Source organism: Bombina bombina, chromosome 3, assembly GCF_027579735.1.
Source record: "Bombina bombina isolate aBomBom1 chromosome 3, aBomBom1.pri, whole genome shotgun sequence".
NCBI classification, from domain to species: domain Eukaryota; kingdom Metazoa; phylum Chordata; class Amphibia; order Anura; family Bombinatoridae; genus Bombina; species Bombina bombina.
In genome coordinates this window covers 425,274,180-425,298,897 of record NC_069501.1, presented here as the reverse complement: position 1 = coordinate 425,298,897, position 24,718 = coordinate 425,274,180, and positions in this window count along the sequence as shown.

The following is a 24,718-nucleotide window of genomic DNA, read 5'->3' as shown; positions in this document are numbered from 1 at the left end:
TTCTGAAGTAATTTCCAGGGAATGGAATAATTTGGGTAATTTATTTACTCCTTCTAGACGTTTAAGCAATTATATCCTGTGCCATCTGACAGATTAGAGTTTTTTGGGACAAAAATCCCTAAGGTTATGGGGCTGTCTACTCCTGCTAAATGTACTACTATTCCTACGGCAGATAGTACTTCATTTAAGGATCCTTTAGATAGGAAAATTGAATCTTTTCTAAGAAAAGCTTACTTATGTTCAGGTAATCTTCTTAGACCTGCTATATTTTTAGCGGATGTTGCTGCAGCTTCAACTTTTTGGTTAGAAGCTTTAGCGCAACAAGTAACAGATCATAATTTTATAGCATTATTATTATTCTATAACATGCTAATAATTTTATTGGTGATACCATCTTTTGATATCATTAGAGTTGATATCAGGTATATGTCTCTAGCTATTTTAGCTAGAAAAGCTTTATGGATTAAACTTGGAATGCTGATATGTCTTCTAAGTTAACTTTGCTTTCCCTTTCTTTCCAGGGTAAATAATCATTTTCGTTCCTTTCCTCGCAACAAGGAACAAAAGCCTGATCCTTCATCCTCAGGAGCGGTATCATTTTGGAAACTATTTCCAGTTTGGAATATATCCAAGCCTTATAGAAACCTATAGCCAGCTCCTAAGTACCTATGAAGGTGCGGCCTTTTATTCCAGCTCAGCTGGTATGGGGCAGATTACGTTTTCTTCAAGAAATTTGGATCAATTCCGTTCTCAATCTCTGGTTTCAGAACATTGTTTCAGAAAGGTACAGAATTGGCTTCAAGTTAAGGCCTCCTGCTAAGAGTTTTTTTTTTTTTTTCTTTCCCGTGTCCCAGGTAACACAGCAAAGGCTCAGCATTTCTGAAATGTGTTTCAGATCTAGAGTTGGCTGGAGTGATTATGCCAGTTCCAGTTCTGGAACAGGGGCTGGGGTTTTATTTTATCTCTTCATTGTACCAAAGAAGGTCAATTCCTTCAGACCAGTTCCGGATCTATCATTATTGAATCGTTATGTTAGGATACCAACATTCAAGATGGTTACTGTAGGACTATCCTGCCTTTTGTTTAGCAAGGGCATTATATGTCTACAATAGATTTACAGGATGTGTATCTGCATATTCCGATTCATCCAGATCATTTTTAGTGTCTGAGATTCTCTTTTTAGACAAGCATTACCAGTTTTGTGGCTCTACCGTTTGGCCTAGCCTCAGTTCCAAGAATTTTTTTCATAGGTTCTCGGTGCCCTTCTTTCTGTAATCAGAGAACAGGGTTTTGGTATTTCCTTATTTGGACGATATCTTGGTACTTGCTCAGTCTTCTCATTTTCGAAGAATCTCATACGAATCGACTTGTGTTGTTTCTTCAAGTTCATGGTTGGAGGATCAATTTACCATTCAGTTCATTGATTCCTCAGACAAGGGTAACCTTTTTAGGTTTCTAGATAGATTCAGTGTCTATGACTCTGTCCTTGTCAGACAAGAGAAGTTTTAACATTGATATCAGCTTGTCAAATCCTTCAGTCACAATCATTCCCTTTGGTAGCCTTATGCATGGAAATGTTAGGTCTTAGGACTGCCGCATCAGATGCGATCTCCTTTGCTCGTTTTCACATGCGACCTCTTCAGCTCTGTATGCTGAACCAATGGTGCAGGGATTACTCAAAGATATCTCAATTAATATTTAAACCGATTTTACGACACTCTCTGACATGGTGGACAGATCACCATCGTTTAGTTCAGGGGGCTTCTTTGTTCTTCCGACCTGGACTATAATCTCAACAGATGCAAGTCTTACAGGTTGGGGAGCTGTGTGGGGGTATCTGACGGCACAAGGGGTTTGGGAATCTCAGGAGGTGAGATTTCCGATCAATATTTTGGAACTCCGTGCAATTTTCAGAGCTCTTCAGTCTTGGCCTCTTCTGAAGAGAGAGTTGTTCATTTGTTTTTAGATAGACAATGTCACAACTGTGGCATACATCAATGATCAAGGAGGGACTCACAGTCCTCTGGCTATGAAAGAAGTATCTCGAATTTTGGTTTGGGCGGAATCCAGCTCCTGTCTAATCTCTGTGGTTCATATCCCAGGTATGGATAATTGGAAAGCGGATTATCTCAGTCGCCAAACGTTGCACCTGGGCGAATGGTCTCTTCACCCAGAGGTATTTCCTCAGATTGTTCAAATGTGGGAACTCCCAGAAATAGATCTGATGGCTTCTCATCTAAACAAGAAAACTTCCCAGGTATCTGTCCGGATCCCGGGATCCTTGGGCGGAGGCAGTGGATGCATTATCACTTCCTTGGAAGTATCATCCTGCCTATATCTTTCCGCCTCTAGTTTTTCTTCCAAGAGTAATCTCCAAGATTCTGAAGGAATGCTCGTTTGTTCTGCTGGTAGCTCCGGCATGGCCTCACAGGTTTTGGTATGCGGATCTGGTCCGGATGGCCTCTTGCCAACCGTGGACTCTTCCGTTAAGACCAGACCTTCTGTCTCAAGGTCCTTTTTTCCATCAGGATCTGAAATCCTTAAATTTAAAGGTATGGAGATTGAACGCTTGATTCTTGGTCAAAGAGGTTTCTCTGACTCTGTGATTAATACTATGTTACAAGCTCGTATATCTGTATCTAGAGAGATATATTATAGAGTCTGGAAGACTTATATTTCTTGGTGTCTTTCTCATCATTTTTCTTGGCATTCTTTTAGAATACCGAGAATATTACAGTTTCTTCAGGATGGTTTAGATAAGGGTTTGTCCGCAAGTTCCTTGAAAGGACAAATCTCTGCTCTTTCTGTTCTTTTTCACAGAAAGATTGCTATTCTTCCTGATATTCATTGTTTTGTACAAGCTTTGGTTCGTATAAAGCCTGTCATTAAGTCAATTTCTCCTCCTTGGAGTTTGAATTTGGTTCTGGGGGCTCTTCAAGCTCCTCCATTTGAACCTATGCATTCATTGGACATTAAATTACTTTCTTGGAAAGTTTTGTTCCTTTTGGCCATCTCTTCTGCCAGAAGAGTTTCTGAATTATCTGCTCTTTCTTGTGAGTCTCCTTTTCTGATTTTTCATCAGGATAAGGCGGTGTTGCGAACTTCTTTTGAATTTTTACCTAAAGTTGTGAATTCCAACAACATTAGTAGAGAAATTGTGGTTCCTTCATTATGTCCTAATCCTAAGAATTCTAAGGAGAAATCGTTGCATTCTTTGGATGTTGTTAGAGCTTTGAAATATTATGTTGAAGCTACTAAATCTTTCCGAAAGACTTCTAGTCTATTTGTTATCTTTTCCGGTTCTAGAAAAGGCCAGAAAGCTTCTGCCATTTCTTTGGCATCTTGGTTGAAATCTTTAATTCATCTTGCCTATGTTGAGTCGGGTAAAACTCCGCCTCAGAGGATTACAGCTCATTCTACTAGGTCAGTTTCTACTTCCTGGGCGTTTAGGAATGAAGCTTCGGTTGATCAGATTTGCAAAGCAGCAACTTGGTCCTCTTTGCATACTTTTACTAAATTCTACCATTTTGATGTATTTTCTTCTTCTAAAGCAGTTTTTGGTAGAAAAGTACTTCAGGCAGCGGTTTCAGTTTGAATCTTCTGCTTATGTTTTTCATTAAACTTTATTTTGGGTGTGGATTATTTTCAGCAGGAATTGGCTGTCTTTATTTTATCCCTCCCTCTCTAGTGACTCTTGTGTGGAAAGATCCACATCTTGGGTAGTCATTATCCCATACGTCACTAGCTCATGGACTCTTGCTAATTACATGAAAGAAAACATAATTTATGTAAGAACTTACCTGATAAATTCATTTCTTTCATATTAGCAAGAGTCCATGAGGCCCGCCCTTTTTTGTGGTGGTTATGATTTTTTTGTATAAAGCACAATTATTCCAATTCCTTATTTTATATGCTTTCGCACTTTTTTCTTATCACCCCACTTCTTGGCTATTCGTTAAACTGAATTGTGGGTGTGGTGAGGGGTGTATTTATAGGCATTTTAAGGTTTGGGAAACTTTGCCCCTCCTGGTAGGAATGTATATCCCATACGTCACTAGCTCATGGACTCTTGCTAATATGAAAGAAATGAATTTATCAGGTAAGTTCTTACATAAATTATGTTACAATGCACTTTTATTATTTATTTTGGATGCTTTGATTCAGAGACATACCATTTTAAACACCTTTCCTGTTTACTTCAATTATGTAATTTGCTTTCTTGCTTTGGTATCATTTGTTGAAAAGCATACCTAGATAGGTCCAGGTGCAGTAATGTCCTACTGGGAGATAGATGCTGATTGGTGGCTGGACATCTTCCTCTTGTCATTGGCTCACCAGATGTGTTGAACTACTCCTAGTAGTGCATTGTTTTAAATTTAATAAAAGAAGTCAATTACAAACGTTTTTTTAAAGTTGTATGCTCTGTCTGAATCACAAAATAATTTTTTGGGGTTTCATGTCCCTTTAATTAAGAAATTACTTTAATATCCAATATCTCTCAAAATCTCCTGGTAGTTTTCCGGCACAGGGTGGCGAGGGCTCTTGTGAACAGTGTTTTGGGGGTGGGGCCTGAATGAGGGAGGGGTGACTGGTGAGGCAGCAGCAGTGTCATGTGAGGGTTGGGGCATGCAGTGGATGGAAATGGGCAGAGTCTGGCATGTCCTGGACAGAGATTTTGTCCTGGCCGGAGACTTTAGGGGCGGCAAAGTGGGCAGATTATCTTATGTGAAACATTTAAAAATTAAATAACATAAAGAGAAGTAATTTTTGTGTAAAAAATAAAATACTATACGGCATTGAAATATATTAGCAAACGCTTCTCTTCAAAGCAGCACACGATTCTGTCATCACAATTCTGTTTTTCAAAGGACAGGATTTTTTATGTACAAAGTATTCGCACAGTCTGTTGTCTAAATTAATTTCACCTTCTGAAGTAAAGAGATGATAAATTAAATCCCAAAAGAATGCAAAATGTAAAATGATGGAAAGTAATAATTTTCGGCATTGACCCAAATTTCTGTAGAATCTCTGCCTCAATAGAAAATGATTGTGGCACAACACTGTACAAGCAAATCCTTTCTAGGTGCATTCATTTGTAATGAAGCTGTATATTAGTGTGCAGTTTGCAGACTGGTAGCTTCATTGGATGAATAATTAATATTACAGTTTCTAATGTTAGTTGAAAATATAGTTTTTGTGTTTTAATAAAAAGAATTCATTTCTGTAATATAGATCAGTTATATATTTCTAATGGTGATTGCTACATAATGTTAGAAAGGTGATACATGTGATATAAAATACCTGCCAAGCCCACAGCAATATACAATTAAGTGAGACATATCTAGGCCAAACTCAGGTATGTACCACGTGAAACCTGCCCTACATAGCACCGTATTCATTTCATTTGTAAAATCAGTTCACCTCCTACAATGCTGGGATTTCTGTTTAAAATATAGATATTTATACCCTAATATAGTAGCCTAGCCACGTAAGCAAAGAGATCCCCAAATTGTCTAGACAGCCCATTTCTCAATATACAAAAGCTCTTTATGAAAGACTTCATTTTTATTTTATTATTCTGATAGAGAATACAATTTAAAAAAAGTTTCTTATTTACTTAAATGATCAAATTTGCTTTGTTCTCTTGTATTCTTTATTGAAGAGATACCTAGGTAGTTAGCGTGCACATGCCTGAGGCACTACATGAATAGGAAATAGTGCTGTCATTTAGTGCTCTTGCTAATGTATAACATTCTTGCAGAACTGCTGCCATATAGTGTTGCAGACACGTGCACACTCCTGAGCTTGCCTTGCTGCTTTTCTACAAAGAATAACAAGAAAACGAAGAAAATTTGATAATAGAAGTAAATTGGGAAGTTGTTTAAAATTGTATGCACTATCTAATTCATCAAAGGGTTTTATGTTCCTTTAAGATGGTAAATCCATATACTTTGAACAGAGCGCATATTATATAGGAAACACAAAAGTTGCCCTATAACAAATCCTTGTCTGAATAATATAGATTAATATAGTGTATTTAAGAAACTCCCATAGGCTACAGCAATTAGTTTTAGTCAAAAATAGATGACTATATAGCCACCCTCACCCTACCAGCCCTCTGCCCTGCTCTCAAGTGTAAGGCGGCACAGCTAATCCGACTATGCGCTGATGGCTTAAACAGAAAATGATGAAGAGATGTGCTTCCTCTGCCATTACTCAGCCATGTGAAACTGGGAAGGATAGTTACTGAAGGCTGTGGTAGCGCAAGATTCTTGTTCTAAGAAAAAAAAAGAAAAGAGCTAAGAATTGGGTGGTGGGCTTGTAGGGTGAGTGCATAGAACACACTCTGAAATAATGGTAAAAGCCTTGAAATACCTATGCAGAAATAAGCACCAAGAGGAAACAAGATAAATATATATATATATAATATTCAGATGTTTTTCATAGGTCATTAAGTTCCCCAATCTCATATTTTTAGCAGTTTTTGAGTAGTCATAGGTAGGGAAGGGGATGCATTTTGAGATAATATTCTTGCTTCCTCATTGTACATTAAAGGAACAGTCAACACCAGAATATTTGTTGTTTAAAAAGAAAGATAATCCCTTTATTATCCATTCCCCAGTTTTGCATATCCAACACAGTTATAATAATACACGTTTTACCTCTGTAATTACCTTGTATCTAAGCCTCTGCTGACTGCCCCCTTATTTCAGTTCTTTTGACAGACATGCAGTTTAGCCAATCAGTGCTCACTCCTAGGTCACTTTACGGGCATGAGCTCAATGTTATCTATATGAAACATGTGAACTAATGCCCTCTAGTGGTCAAAATGTATTCAGATTAGAGGCAGTCTTCAAGGTCTAAGAAATTAGCATACTAACCTCCTAGGTTTAGCTTTCAACTAAGAATACCAAGAGAACAAAGCAAAATTGGTGATAAAAGTAAATTGGGAAGTTGTTTAAAATTGCATGCCCTATTTAAATCATGAAAGGTTTTTTTGGACTTGACTGTCCATTTAAAGGGATAGAAAGGTCAAAAAAGAATTATGCATGGGTGCATTTCAGTTTTAAATATAATCATTTTTGCAATATACTTCCATAAGCAAAACTGCTTCTAGTAAAAGTTAGTAGTGTTTTTCTGAGGCATATGCACATATCCTGTGAGGGCCAGTGCACTAGTATTGAAAACACCACATCTTCTCAGAGTCAGCAGTGGCTTGTATGACACAAAGGATTTCTTTAGAAGCTATACACATCACTGCCAGCTCTCTGAGAAGATGTGGTGTTTAAATAATGGTGCACAGGCACTCAAAGGATATGTGAGAGCTCTCGAGAATTGAGTCTCGAGTTAGATGTTAAAAGACACCAATAATGTACATCTCTACCTTTGAATTTCCCAAGTTAAAAAAACCCCATAATAAATTAAAATGTCCTAAATGACTTGGCGGCAACACCTTGTGACACACAGCATTACAAACAAGAGCTGTAAATCTCTGTAAGTCTTGGTTATATTTGCATGTGCTCTAATAAATGACTATTTAGAAATAAAATACAAATATTAAATGCTCTAACCCCAACAGTTGCCGGCTACAATCAACCTTGACCCTGGCAGTCGTTGACTAAATCATAATAATACTTTTTTTTTCCCCACTACCCAATCAGTGAATAGTAAGGTGAAAAAGATACCATACAATAGGTAGAGCATTCAGCAGTTTCGTTCACTGCCGAATGCGGAAGTAGGAGTCTGTTTTCGGTATTTTGCTGTTTTCAGAGCCGAATATCGTCTTGTGCAAGTGAAGCATACTAAGATCTGTGCAGTGAGTGAAACTGCCGAATGCACATCCCTACCACACAGCAGATATTTGGATTTAATAAAATGGCCACAACTTTATTTAAAAGGACATTAAACACTTTTTGGTTTTGTATCAAATTGTGCTTGTCCAATGCTCTCCAAAAATCTGTAACCTGCTAATTCTAGAAATCAAATAGCGGGTTTAGTCACTTTCTGCAAAATCCAGGCAACAATTTTCTATTTTTGGCCACTCTTGGGACCGTGGGACAATTTACACACAAACAAGAGGTGTTTATTTAATGTCACTTTAACATTTAATTTGTATAATGAATATCATAAAAACAAACATTCTTATCATATTGCATTTAATAATATTTTTATTGAGGCAAAAATGACATTACAGAAAAGAAAATGAGACACAGCTGGCACAAACCAATAATAATAATGCAAAATAATCCCTCCTATAGGTATTGTGAGCTGGTTAGTCTCTATCAATAGAGAGGAAAGTCCACTGGTAGTGTCCAGGTGGTATTGCTGGTAGGTCCATGGAAGCAAAGAAAGATAGGAAGTCATGTAAGCTCCAGAAATAATAATAGCATTGGAGCCACATGAAACCACATTTCACAGGGAAAGTGTAAAGGGGGAAGGCAAACATAATTCTCACACTTATTAATACTCCTTCAGTAATATATAAGGATCCACTTTTGGACTCTGTCTCCAACAAATATCCCAAGGTAAGGCATGGCGTGAAGGAAGTGACTACGAGAAGTAAGGAAGAAGGGCCTCTTGTAGACCCTATATAATATAACTATATTCAATTAGCTGAATGTAAACTTTAAAGATATTTCAGAAGACAAACATCTAGATGACACTCTGATTGACAACATTATTAATATATGAACTTATATCACATTTTGTATTATCAACAATGCAAAGTGAACAGAAAGTGACTGTTAGACAAAATTAACAGCTCTAAATACTTGAAGGGATAGGAACAAGAATAAAGAGGGACAAGACTTATAATATGTGATTAAAATTATTCTAGACTCCCAGAATGTGCATTCAACAGTCGCTGGCTATGAGATTCTATATTTGATAGGCTGATTCCACCTAATAGGGAGCACAATAATAATAAAATTCTAGTGGCAGGAGTTAGTCTCAGTAATAACCAGATTAATAAAATAAATTGACTCTAGCAGAGGTTTAAAATTATGGGTCAACCCATATATAAAAGCACGTAAAGATATCAAGTATGAGCCTCCATATATATATATATATATATCAAAATCAACATTTTCAACATCATAGTGATACTGGGTGATCTATTGTTAGGTATGGAATATCCCTCAAGACTTAGGGCCTGATATTCAAAACTTCGCCATTTAGCCAAGATATTCTAAGAAGTATTGTCGTTACGGCGAGGCCCTTACAACATTTTAGAAAAACAAAGTTTATCTTGAGTAATGTTTATGTTGTTTATATGAAACAGAGACTCCTACATTTCAATGCAAGGTCTAAAAAGAATCCTGTAGATTTTGTGTAATTTCTCTCCATCCCTGAATATTGGTTTTGAATATAAGGCCCTTAGTGTCAAAGCGTTTTTCATAAAATGCATTCTTCAGAAATCTTAGCAGATAAAAGCAAAACTAGGCAGTCATACAGCTTAGGCATCTAATTTGTTTAAATTAGTCATCTAAGCCTCAATGAGGGGGCCTGTAGGAATACATAATATAGCATTAAAATTATGCACTTTGAGCAAACTGTGTGGTGTGGTAAGAGGTATGGAATATCAATACAACATGTAAAACAGTAAGGGCTAGTTTATGAGTGATATAATTTGCATGCTAGCAATATCGGGTTTTTGCAGCCGTTTACACACAAGTTAAATTCCGCTCGTATTACAAGATGAAAGTAAATGCGTGAGCGCAATTGAGATTTACGCTAGAATGATTACCGTGACCTCAGACCTGGCTAACTGTTATGCTGGACAAAAAGTCTCACAAAACTCATCAAAAATATATTGAAAAGTACAGTTAAACTCATAATAACACTATCTAATAAAAATTATTTTAAAAAAAAATATTGCAGAAAAAAGTTTCTTCTACCGTTATCTCACCAGGCCACATTCCAAGCTTTTCACCAATTAATTCAAGGAGCTATACAAGACCAAACCAACATATTATGTTGGAATTACTCAGCCAGACAATCAAGGCATTTAGCCTAAATGGTTACTTCTAGCATGCACATTTTACCCCTTAAGGACCGGGCATTTCAGATTAAAACTTCCCCAAAAGACCATAGCATTTTTAGTTTTTTTGCTATCACTACATTTAAACAGAAATAGAGCCCTTTTTATATTTACCTATCAAAACTATATATTGTTTTTTAGTAGACAACCCAAAGTATTGATCTAGGCCCATTTTGGTATATTTCATGCCGCAATTTCAACGCCAAATGCGATCAAATAAAAAAAATCATTAACTTTTTCACAAACTATAGGTTTCTCACTGAAACTATTTACAAACAGTTTGTGCAATCATGGCACAAATGTTTGTAAAAGCTTCTCTGGGATCCACTTTGTTCAGAAATAGCAGACATATATGGCTTTGCCATTGCTTTTTGGTAATTAGAAGGCTGCTAATTGCAGTTGCGCACCACACGTTTATTATTCCCAGCAGTGAATGGGGTTAATCAGGTAGCTTGTAAGGTTAATTTTAGATTTAGTGTACTGTAGACATTACCCTCCCACCTAAAACATCCCACCCCCTGATCCTTACCTGACTCCTCTCAAACAGCTCTCTTCCCTCCCCCCCCAATGGTCACTCCAATCTTAAAGGGACATTATACACTCATTTTTTCTTTGCATAAATGTTTTGTAGATAATCTATTTATATAGCCCATAAAGTTTTTTTTTTAAATTAATGTATAGTTTTGCTTATTTTTAAATAACATTGCTCTGATTTTCAGACTCCTAACCAAGCCCCAAAGTTTTATGTGAATACGCTCGACTACCTACTCCAGCTTGCTCCTGTTTGTGTAAAGGGTCTTTTCATATGCAAAAGAAGGGGGAGGGGGGGAGGGTCTTATTTGCCACTTGCAGTGGGCTTTCCAGCTACCTTTTCAACAGAGCCAAAGTGACAGCTTCTAAGTAAGTTTTTAAACAGTTTTATACTGGATTTTTATATCAGTATCTGTGCATATTATTCTTTATAGTAGTGTCTATTACATGCAGTTATATGAAAATGAGTGTATACTGTCCCTTTAAGTACTGGCAGAAAGTCTGCCAGTATGAAAATATTAGCCTTTTTAAAAAAATAAAAAAAAAAATAAAATCTCTCTAAACCTCTCCCCTCTACCTATTAGACACCATCTTAGGTACTAACGAAGCCCCCTCTCCCTCCTTCCCACGCACTATCTATCTATCTATTGGGTTTTTGTAAAGCATGGCTACTCACCTGTAAGGGTCTCAAGGCGCTTGTGGTTGCTGCAGTTCAGTCGAAGAGCCAGGTCTTGAGGTCCTTTCTGAACTTAGTTAGGGAGGTACTCACTGCCCTGTAATCCCACCCACTCCCGCCCACCTCCCGACCCCCTCCAGCAATGGGCCGCCCACCCGCAGCCCTCCTTACCCTCCCACCCACCAATGACCGGCAACATCACTGTCCGATGCAGAGAGGGCTCTGCCCATTTATTTCTGCACTGCCACACTGATGGGGCATGCAGAAATAGTGCAATCTCGCAACTTTTAGCGACATCGCAGCAGAGAAAGGCCCAGGACGTCAGCATCATACAGGGTACAACACTGATCCTTAAGGGCATAATGACCAACGTTGTACAGGGTAAGGCGTTGGTTGTTACAGGGGTTAATATATCATGTAGTTAAAACATTTAAGTGTAATCTACAACAAGCAACAATATCTGCTCTCACATAAGGCCTCAAATGCCAACCCATCAGAACTGCCCACTTGGCATTATCCTTCACTAAAGGCAAGATAAAATCTTTTCTAAGGTGACCACAGAGGCTTATCCCCTGGCTCTGTTTTGAAAGGGATTCAAAGCTCTCAAAGGCCATGATATTCATCCACAATTCCATATCATGGCCATCCACCTCATAACAGGCTTTACTACAATCAGTTGTCAGAACTACTCATCATACATCTACCAACCCATGCAACAAGAAGTTCTCTGAGAAGCAGCAATCATATCCAGATATAAAAAAATGGGCCTAGCACTAGGTATTTTTGTGCAGTAACAGAGACACAGGTTTTTGGCAACCAATAATAATGCTTCTTCCTTTCTTTTCACATTTGCAACCTCTGACACCTCAAACAACTGGTCTAGACAGCAAGTCAAACAGCTCAATGCATTTCCTCTTCAATATCTTCTCCTCTTGGATTCATCTCCAATGAATCAATTGGACAAGAACAATACCTAGTTACTGCTATGTCTGCAACCCTTAAATCTGTAAGAGTCTCTTTTTGATTCACCCTAGCCAATTCACTCATATCATAGAATTCCCTATCCCAATGAAGGAACCTACGCCAACCTCCTGATCTGATCCTTCACCCACACACATACCAACCTTCACTGGCGCTGCCATTTCACTGTGACCAGGAGCCCAGTTTGATGTAGTAGAAAAAGAAACCCCAACAAACGACCCCTAGCAGGCATTTGCTGTGATGCTCCGGACCTCCTAGAGCTGCACCTGGAACAACATTAATGAGCTTGACAAACAGCATGAGATGGAGAAACTTCAAAGCTGGGATCATTTCTAAATTGCCCATGGTCCATATTTTTTGTGATATTTTTTTTAATTTTGTGACATTTCATTTTTGTTTTAGTTTTTTTTTTTATTATTAAATAATAATTTAATATGCTTAATTAAAGGGACACTGAACCCAACTTTTTTCTTTTGTGATTTAGATAGAGCATGCAATTTTAAGCAACTTTCTAATTTACTCATATTATCAATATTTCTTCGTTCTCTTGCTAACTTTATATGAAAAAGAAGGCATCTAAGCTAAGGAGCCTGTCAATTGTAGGTTCAGCACCATGTGCAGCACTTGTTTATTGGTGGGTGAATTTATCCACCAATCAGCAAGAACAACCCAGGTTGTTCACCAAAAATGGACCGGCATCTAAACTTACATTCTTGCTTTTCAAATAAAGATACCAAGAGAATGAAGAAAATGTGATAATAGGAGTAAAAAATTGGGTTCAGTGTCCCTTTAAGGTAACTAAGGTATATACAAATGTTGCAGTGTCAAAGATGGAGAAGGTCAATAGAGGTCTAGCCAAACTATATGCTAACTTTGACAGGCTGTAATTTGAACTCAACAAGACTCTTACTAACTAACTGAGGTTATGCTCTGAAGGCACTATAAGCATTCAGGTATAGCCAACAGGTACTGTAGATTAGCAAATATGTCCAGTAGCGACTATGACCTGGAAACTATGACATGAAGGTACCAGATGGCAGGTACCTTAAAGGGACATTTAGCCAAAAATGTTCTTCCCCTTAATTTGTTCCCAACTATCCATCTTACCTGCTGGAGTGTATTACATTATTCACAAGTAGCTCTTTCACCCCTATTTCGACATTTCAAATAGCTGATATAAGGCTAGATTATAAGTGGAGCGCAAAATATCGAAAGCGATATTTGCACTCCACTTAGTAATACCAGCGCATGCAAATGTGCTGGTTCGCATTGCACTGAAGCTTTGCGCTCATGAGAGAGCGCTTCTATAGGTTACAATGGGAGCCTCATTCTCATGCCTCAGCTAAGGGGGTAAGTCTTGCAGCGATGGGCAGCAGATTGTAAATATATATGAATATATAAATATATAGTTATGTGTTTATATGTGTATGTACACATATTAACACATACATATGTATATATATATATAAGCATATATATTTTCAGGGAACACACAGTTCCCATAGACTGCTATGTAAAGGCACTTTTCAGTGCAGTTTTTTTTCACACCCCGCACCCAACAACTTTAACCTCTCATAATTTATTAAAATAAAAAAGCTACATTTTTTTTTTAAATACAAAAAAAAAATATTCTTTATTTGTCGGCTGGCAAACAACATTCCATAGCAAGGGAGTCAATTTCTATCCCAACGAGAGACTGCAAGGCCAATCTATCTTATTATCTGCTAATGGGATGCCAAACTCAGACATCAAAGAGTATATAACTTACGCCATCCAAGTGTACTGCTCTGACTGGTGAACCCCTGTAAGCAAACCACTAACCTCCGTGGTTGCTACTGACCAGTGCAAAAATTAGCTAAATGTCTGAGAGAAAGCACATCGGAGAACACCTATACACAAAATAGGAGCCCTCACAAACGCAACCCATCAGTTTAAAAGAGAAGGATGAATGAGTAGATGACGGAAAGCTGATTCAATGTCAAGTTTCACCATCAAAACCCCCACCCAGCTGCTTGCACAATTCCCAATGCCTCATCATAGGGCTGGTAATGCACAGAGTTCAGTGCTGGATCAATTGCATAATTGACAGATCACCTATCAGGAAATGCAGGTGATGAATTAGGCAAAACTTTCCTGATTCCTTTATTGGCATGATCCCCCAACATAGACACCACCAAACCAGGAATCGAAGGCCCTTGCCGAGGATTGTGGGATCTCCCCACCCAAAGTACCAGGACCAACATTGGTGTCTTATGCATTGCACCCCATGTGTCTTCCACTGATGCCAATAATTGGGATGCCACCATATTGGAATGGGAGACCCCCACAGCAACCACCATACTGGATCATCCAATCCAGGCCCAACACTAGCACCAAGCCTTGCTTTAAGAGGCCTAGTAGGCCTCAACCCAGACCCAGCTGCAAGCTCGATTAGAAGCCCAGACCCAGGACAAGCCCTAGGCACCCGTTCACAGACAGATCCCCCATGAAAGACTCCCCTGGGACACAGGTTGAGTAGAGTGGAAGGAAAACCCTGAGAAAGGAACTCATCTACTTTGCAGGAGTCTCACACAGTGGGGAAGTCACACCAATACCCCTGAACCTCTTAGGCAGCAAAGAAGACCTCATAGAACAATCCATCATGAGCCTTGTGACCTAAAACTTGCTAGAGCAGGAAACAAAGAAGAGGCAAATAGGCCAACATTGAGATCTTATGCAGGTAAAAGAGCCCAGCCCCTCTCACTTGCAACATAATTGCCTATATAGCATTCACTGCCATAGCTTACATGGTTAACCCTTAGGTACGACCTAGACTCACTTGGAGTCCTACACTATCTTTTCCTGGTTTCCAGGAAAAAATAATATTTATTTGTGGTGGACCTAATCTACTGTGGGCTCCACATGGTCTAAATTCCTGTATGTGATATATAAATAATACAAAAAATATAAAAAATAAACTGTTCACAAACGTGTAAATGAAGATTAAGAAACCTTTAAATGCCTCTAATATAAGTAAGACACTTCTAAAGATTCATAAATGAATGTATCCAATAGTTGCAAGTTGCTTGTAGATAATGTGGCCTTAGGCTACACTAGCTCAAAGAATGAGCTGTGGGTGTGACATGGGAAGAGGATAGAATGGGGTCTGGGTGTGTCATGGGAGGAGACAGGCATTCTCTAGAAACCAAGGCATTTGCCATGACTGGGGAAACTGCCGAAGAGACCTCCCAGCCCATGAAAATCACACAAGACCTGGGACTGTTGTAAGATCTGCAATTCCCACTAAGCACTCACTCTGACTGGGAACACTCAAGGCCCCACACTGTTCTCTTAGTTAGCCCCAGAAGTTCTTGCAACCTGTGCAGCAGCAGCAGAAGTTTTCAGTTCCAGACCCTTCTCTATCATTGCTCCCACCCTCCTCTCACATCCCTTAAAGGGACAGTGTAACACCAAAATGGCCTACTCTAATGAATATTTGCATTTAGTGACCCTATATTACTAAGGTTACATAACAAGGGGAGAGCAATCAATTGCACAAGGTGCTTTATCTTGCTCTCGGTCTTGCACAATGCACAATCTAGTATTACAAGTAGATGATTAAAATAATTTAACCAGAGAATCTTTTAAGTGGACAAAGCTTTTTTATACACCCTTTACTTTTAATGGATAGTGAAAAGAGTGTTATTATTTTGTTTATTGTGCTCAAATTAGGTAATTAGGGAGTTAAGATTTTTTGCTTGTGCACAATCCAAAATACTGCTGTAAAATTTGCGATTTTTGAGACCTGAAGTAACTGATTATCACTTGCTAGTTGATATAACAAAACATATGAAAATGCAATGGAAACAAAGGTTTTAAGTTATAGTTTTATAAATAGGTTATGTAACAAAATTAAAGGGATATGGTATATAGCAAGGTGTGGGACTGGGAAGGGTTAGTGTATATCTATGTGTTTGTATGTTTATGTTTGTATATGGGATTCATTAAAATAGTATAACAGAGAACTATTTGAGTGTATTTTTTGTGCACCATCGGTTTAGTGCTCAAGCAATATCAGACATGAATTTTACTGTGCGCCCCCTTGGAGTCTATCATGTGAGGTATACAGCGCTATCTGATATGCAGTTGTTATCACCAACTAGACTATTGCTTGAGCAATAAAAAATAGCTTTGGACTTATATTAATGCAAAATAACTCTAATATTTTTGTACTCCACTTGTAATATACTCCTATATGTATACATAGGAGTTAAAGGGACACTGAACCCAAAAAATTTCTTGTGTGATTCTGATAGAAAATGTAATTTTAAGCAACTTTCTAATTTACTCCTATTATCACATTTTCTTCATTCTCTTGGTATCTTTATAGAAAAAAGAAGGCATCTAAGCTTTTTTCTTGGTTCAGAACTCTGGACAGCACTTTTTTTATTGGTGGATGAATTTATCCACCAATCAGCAAGGACAACCTAGGTTGTTCACCAAAAATGGGCCGGCATCTAAACTTACATTCTTGCATTTCAAATAAAGATACCAAGAGAATAAAGAACATTTGATAATAGGATTAATTAGAAAGTTGCTTAAAATGTCATGCTCTATCTGAATCACAAAAGAAAAAAATTGGGTTCAGTGTCCCCTTAAGGGGTTACTTACAGTACACACATAGGTAAAGTCCTGCTCAGATTGTAATATAAAATGTTTAATTAGGGGCAGAAAAACTTTTTCCAATATACATTAAATATAATTTATTTTGCCCTCATTTCCTGGAACTGTGTGTTTTTCAATTCAGAGGTTTGCTAACAGAATGAAAGAGGCAAAAAGTGTAAATGTCAATGTATTTAACTCAGATATCAATTTATTACAAAACTACAGAAAATTCATGTAATTACAATGCTTTTACATAAAAATGCAAGGAAAGGTGGTAAAACAAATAATGAATGTATATTGTAATGTTTTTTACTATACATTTTATATTACAACAAAATGTATCATGCCCCTTTAACTAACATAATCAAGGTGCTTGGTGAATGAAACAACCATTATATCGGTATCACTGCAATAAAGAAATCTGATACAGAGAGTGTGATCCCTTGCATTTTGTGTTATGGTGAAATAAATAAATAGAATAATTGTCTATAGATGCCTCATGGGGTAAAGGGAAAGCTTATATCTATGAGAAGAAAACAATAACAGTGTCTTGTTGTACAAAACAATGGATGGAATTTCCCAACGTTGCAATGCTGAGTGTTTTCTTTTTGCGATATGCAGTGTGTTTCAAATATCTTCTGATTAAAAAGACGTGAAACTAACACACTGCCTTGCAAAGAAAGTATTAAAAAAAAATTGTAATTTGAAAACTTGAGTTTTTAAAGATGAAACATATTTTTTTAAAGATGTATAACTAAGACAATTAATCCAAATATAACTCTCAATCCAATTTTTTAAATGTATTTATTAAATAGTTTGTGATATTTATACTCACAAATCAACTCGTATAATAAAGCTACAAATGTGAATTAATTGATTAAAGGGACACTGAACCCAATTTCATGATTCAGATAGAGCATGCAATTTTAAGCAACTTTCTAATTTACTCCTATTATCAATTTTTCTTCATTCTCTTGCTACCTTTATTTGAAAAGTTTAGAAACTGGCCCATTTTTGGTTCACAACCTGGGTTGTGCTTGCTGATTGGTGGCTAAATGCACTCACCATTAAACAAGTGCTATCCAGGGTTCTGAACAAAAAGTGTCTGGCTCCTTAGCGTAGATGCCTTCTTTTTCGAATAAAGATAGCAAGAGAACAAAGAAAATTGATAATAGGAGTAAATTAGAAAGTTAAAATTGCATGCTCTATCTGAATCATGAAAGAAAAAATGTGGGTTTAGTATCTCTTTAATCAATGAGAAAAAATCTTGCTTTAATATTGAATACTATACTATAGTTAATAGACATGTACACAAAAAAACAGCTTTACCAAATTTTACATCACAAAATTATTATTTTTTATTATGAATTTTTTAACAAAAATCTATTTTCTGACTATTTCCTATGAGGGCAGCAGAGAAAAAGCTGGGCAGCTGCTTAAACTGAAAGTTAAATTAGTATCTATTGCTACTGCTGCAAACTAGCAACAACAACAAAAAGTTTTTTTTATGGGGTAAGGATTGGCAATAAGATAACTGAAGCATGCCTGCTTATTGGCTGACACAGGAATCAATCAACTTACATAGACATTGTTGGATTGTTAATGAATAGTGTAATTTTAACCTTCCTGTCTGCATAGTATTTATGTACAATTTCAATCTGAAAATCTTTCTAGCTCTCGTTTTATTAAGATTCCCCATTTATGTTATGTTCTGTCATACTTGTAATTAAAGTGAATGTCAAGTTTGATGAATCAGTGCCCGGTTTTTAAAAACCCTATTAAAAACAGGGGCACTTTCATTCATCAAACTTTACATTTCGCTCGTTATGTTAAAATACTTACCTTTTAATCTTGAAAGCCGCTCCAGCGATTCCCCTCCTGCCGCTCGTCACTTCGTACGTCAGCAATGACGAATACGGCATCCTCCAATCGGCTCGGCTTCCCCAGGGGAATCATTGTCTGAGGCAACGCCGTGATTGAAGGAAGCCAGATTCGTCATTTTTGACATAGGAAGAGGCTTGCGATGGGCGGGGGAAGCGCTGGAGTGGCTTTCAAGATTAAAAGGTGAGTATTTTAACAAAACGAGTGAAATGTAAAGTTTGATGAATGAAAGTGCCCCTGTTTTTAATAGGGTTTTTTAAAAACCGGGCACTGATTCATCAAACTTGACATTCATTTAGCATGAATGCTGTAAATGTGTGACACAGCTGCCAAAAAAAGTAATTAAAGGACTTTTTTTATTGAGGTTTGTAAGAAGATACACAAACTGGTGAACATAGAAATATGTTTGTTCTTTTTGTCTATGTATACAGATTTCTATCACAACCAAAGGAGGAAAGCAGCACTCTAGACCCATTGGGATTTATGTTAACTGCAGTGGTTGAATCAAGCTGACTTTACTTTGTTCCCTTAACACTTCAGAGGGACTTGCAACATATTTGGTAACAGTATCATTGATTCTTTTCAAGCTGATACATTTTATATTTTTTATGTGTACATTGATTTGATATATTTTGCCAATTGGGGATTGTTATGTTTTTATATTAGCCGATACTTTTATATTGTGTCACTTTCGGTACCAGCGTTTGTATTTGTTTTTTTTCTTATAGAAATATGATATTAAATTATGAGGAAAATATTGCATGATAATACAGAAAAATATAATTTTCACTAAAATCTTAAAGGGATACTAAACCCAATGTTTTCCTGTAATGATTCAGATAGAGCATGCAATGTTAAGCAACTTTCTAATTTACTCTTACTATCAATTTGTCTTGGTTCTATTGATATCTTTATTTAAAAAGCAGGAATTTAACGCTTTGGAGCCAGCCCATTTTAGATTCAGCACCATGGAAAGCAATTGCATATTGGTGGCTACATTTAGCCACCAATAAGCAAGCATAACCCAGGTTCTCAACAAAAAATGGGCCAGCTCTTAAGATTCACATTCCTGCTTTTTAAATAAAGATAGCAAGAGAACGAAGAAAATTTGATAATAGGAGTAAATTAGAAAGTTGCTTAAAATATCATGCTCTATCTGAATTATGAAAGAAAACATTTGGGTTTAGTGTCCCTTTAACAAAGAAAACCTTGATTTTTAAACCTAAAGCTCCATTACTTAAAGGGACTGTAAGTGCAAAAAATAACATTACATAATTCTACTCATAGTGCATAATTATGTAACATTATCTTAGCGACAGGTTTAAAAATCTAAATATGTTAGAGATTTTACCCCTCAAAGTTGAACTTACCTGGTCTCCTCTCCAGGATCTTCTGATCGTGTCTTCTTTTTCAAAAGCGCTTTGCAGGCTCTCTGTCTAATCACAGCGCGCCCGATCGTGCTATTGAACGGAATGTAGTGTACTCCCACTCTGGTCTGGTAGCAGGAGCACGCTACATTCAGTTCAATAGTGATATTGGGCGTGCCCTTGAAGCGCATTTGAAAAAAAGACATGATTAGAAGATCCTGGAGAAGAGACCAGGTAAGTTCAACTTTAAGGGGTAAAATAAATTCTCTAAAATATTTAGATTTTTATACCTGTCGTTAAGATAATGTTACATAATTCTGCACTATGTACAGAATTATGTAACATTATTTTTTGCATTTACTGTCAGCCTACTTGACAATGCGTATTGTTTAGAAAGTTAGATAAACTGTTTATTACTCATTCCCCATTTGTGCATAGCCAACACTGTTATATTTATACACTATTTACCACTGTGATTATCTTTTATCTAAGCCTCTGCAGACTGCCCCTTATCTCAGTTCTTTTGACAGACTTACATGTCAGCCATTCAGTGCTGACTCATAAATAACTCCACGGGAGTGAGCACAATGTTATCTGTATAGCACACATGAACTAGCGCTGTTGAGCTGTGAAAAACTGTCAAAATGCTCTGAGATAATAGGCAGCCTTCAAGGGATTAGCATATGATCCTACCTAGGTTTAGCTTTCAACAAAAAATACAAAGAGAACAAAGCAAATTTGATGTTAAAAGTACATTGGAAAGTTGTTTAACGTATGATATGTCATTATTGCAAGTAAAGCATTATTGCAATATTCAATCATTATTTATTTAGCAGCCTTTTGTTGTAAAATACATCTAAAAAATGTGTGTTTCACTTTCTCCCAGGGAGGCTTGGGTTAATAGTTTTAGGCAATTTATGTGAGCTTTTGTTTACTTTTCCCTCCCTCCCTAAGTTTCTATGGTGTCACATGCTTTTAAAAGGTGGATTATTGATTTTGCATCAACAATCATCATAGGAAAATAAGTCTTTGCAATAGTAACCAAGTTGACTCAGTGCTAAACCACCTTAAGGGAATACTGAGTGCAGGCTACACCAGTCTGCACATGTGTAAACAGAGTTTGTGCTATATCGGAATACTCGTTTTTGAGTTCTTTTGTTCTAGGGTACAGGGAAATCAATGAAAAGAATAAACATAAAACAATATACTAATTTGACAAAATTAAGCTGCAGTTTTCACTGCAAAATTATACTTATATATGAAGGTTTATAATCATGTTGTTTACAATTTGTGTTTAGTGTCACTTTAAATAATCACCGGATTATTCCACTTAGCATCTCCTGGATATGTGACTATCTAGGATAGCTCCCTGGGCACGTCCCCTAAATGCCTTATTTTATAATATGTTATATAAAGTTTAAGGGATTGTGTATTTTTTTTTAATTGATGTTCCAGTCATGAATAAAACAACTTGTTATTGCTGGTGTAAGCATGCCCCTGTTAATCAGTAGAGTTGTAGGCGCCCTCCTTATCAGCCAATGAGCAATCTGCCACTAGAATCTGCTACTGAAAATGTTTATTACCTGCTACCATAATCTGTAGAAAATCTAACAATAGTGCTGCATCAAGTTATAAATGTAAAACACATTTAGAAGAATTTTGCAACTGAAATGCAAATTACAAATAACATTCCCTCTTCAAATGTAAGTTTCTTCTGAATCTGTTCATTCCAGTTAAATAACCATTATCTTTAGCATAATGATTATGCTGAGTGATTTATGTTTAATGTATTTTCAGGATACATTAAGTAAATGGGTAATTTTCTTTAGTAGCTGCCTATGATCAGGGTTGAATTAAGCTTTGATATTTTTTACATCCAGAAAGGACACACTTTAAATAAAAAAATATTAGAGACTGTCTTCCATCTGTCTGTTTTGTCTGTTCCTGGCCCCAATTGTTACCTTTTCTTGTGACTGCAAAGCATTATATTAAAAAAGCAAGAATAACAGTGGGGGTTTACATTAGTGAGATCAATACCTCAGAGTATTTTAAAAAGAAAAAAAAAAGTATATTTTTTTTCTTTTACTGAATAGACAAAATATTTTACACCAGCGTATTTCAAGATATGTAACAAAAAAAAAATACTGAGCAATTAAACTTGTAAATAATTTATAAAATCTGATTTTTTCATAAAAATGTTATTTTCCTTTTATAGGGTAAAACCGTTACAGAGCCATTATAGTCAAAAAATGACATGCTCTAATCCGTTACAGCATGTCATTTTAAGGCTATCGACCCTAGACTACTGTATGTTTAAGCCCTGCAAAGTGTGGAACTGGTGCTGTTGATTGGATCAGCTGCCTTTTCCACTCAGTACCAGCAGTGCTCTGCAAGTCCTGAGCAGTATTTCTACTGTGTTTTTGACCCCTTTGTAGGGTCAAAGACACAGTTTTCTAGGTTTGATAGTTTTAAAATTCCATACTGTAAATGATTAGAGCATGTCATTTGTTACTATAATGGCCCTTTCATTTTAACAAATATATATAGATAAAAAGGTTTTGAAATTGAAAGAAAGGGAGGAAAGAAGCGGTCAGACAGGAAAGAAGAAAGGGAAAGAGGGAAGGAGAGAAAGAGAGAGGAAGTAAGGAATGAGAGAGAATAAGGAAGTGTGAGTAAAAGGGATAATAAAAGACAAGGTAGGAAAAAAAGAAGAAAGTAGAAAGCAAAGAGAGAAAATGGGAGGTAAGAAAGAGAAAGATGAAAAGAGAAAGAGAGTTGGATTGTAGAGTTAAGAGAGCACTAAAGATAGAGAGGCAGGGAGCAGAAAAGAGAAGGGTAGGGCGAATGGTAGGTAGATAGGTAGGTAGGTAGGTAGGTAGGTGGAAAGGAAGGTAGATAGATATATAGATAGGTAGGTAGATAGTTAGATGATAGATAGATAGATAGATAGTTGCTGACGCTACAAGGAATAAATATATATTAGCAATGACAAACCTACTAATAACTGAGTTGTAAATCAGTTCTTCAAATTTCGACAGTTTTTCACAGGTAGTGGATGTTAGTTCATATGTGCCATATAGATAACATTGTGCTCACTCCCATGGAGTTATTAATGAGTCAAAACTGACTGGCTAAAATTCATAACTAAACTGCTACAAAGTACACTAACACCCATAAACTACCTATTAACCCCTAAACCAAGGTCCTCCCACATCGCAAATACTAAAATAAAATTATTAACCCCTAATCTGCAGCTCCGGACGTCGCAGCCACTAATAAAATGTATTAACCCCTCTTCTGCCGCTCCCCGACATTGTCACCACTATAATTAACCTATTAACCCTTAAACCGCCGCCCTCCCACATTGCAAACACAACTTAAATATTATTAACCCCTAATCTGCCGTCCGCCCACACCACCGCTATAATAAACCTATTAACCACTAAACCCCAAGCCCCCCACAATGAAATATACTAAATTAAACCCCTAAACCTCTGGCCTCCCACATCTCTACATAAATATATTAACCCCTAAACCTAACCCTAACCCTAACGTAACCCTAAGAATAAGTCTAATCCTAACCCTAACACCCCCTTAAATATAATTAAAATAAAGCTAAATAAACCTTACAATTATTACCTAAATAATTCCTATTTAAAACTAAGTACAAACTTACCTGTAAAAAAACCTAAGCTAGCTACAATATAACTAATAGTTATATTGTAGCTATCTTAGGTTTTATTTATACTTCACAGCTAAGTTTGTATTTATTTTAACTAGGTTAGTAAATAATTATTAACTATTTACTAACTACCTAGTTCAAATAAATACAAATTTACCTGTAAAATAAAACCTAACCTGCCTTAAAATAAAACCAAACATTACAATCAAATCAAATAAATTAAATTAATCAAATACAATTATCTAAATTACAAAATAAAAAACTAAATTGTCAAAAAAACAAACAAATTACTCCTAATCTAATAGCCCTATCAAAATAAAAAAGCCCCCCCCCAAAAAAAAATAACAAAACCCCTAGCCTACACTAAACTGCCAATAGCCCTTAAAAGGGCCTTTTGCGGGGCATTGCCCCAAATAAATCAGCTCTTTTACCTGTAAAAAAAATACAAACACCCCCCCAACAGTAAAAGCCACCACCCACCCAACCAAACCCCCAAATAAAACTCTATCTAAATAAACCTAAGCTAACCATTGCCCTGAAAAGGGCATTTGGATGGGCATTGCCCTTAAAGGGGCATTTAGCTCTTTTACAATGCCCAAATCCTAAGCTAAAAATAAAACCCACCCAATTAACCCTTAAAAAAACCTAAAGCTAACCCCTGACGATCCACTTACAGTTTTCGAAGACCGGACATCCATCCTCATCCAGCCGGCGAAGTCCTCATCCAAGCGGACAGAAGTCCTCATCGAATCTGGCAGAAGTCTTCATCCAAGCGGGCAGAAGTCTTCATCAAAGCCGGCAGAAGTCTTCATCCAAGCGGGCAGAAGTCTTCATCCAAGAAGACATCCGGCGCAGAGCATCCTCCTCTTCCGATCGTCGCTGGAAAATGAAGCTCACTTTAAGTGACGTCATCCAAG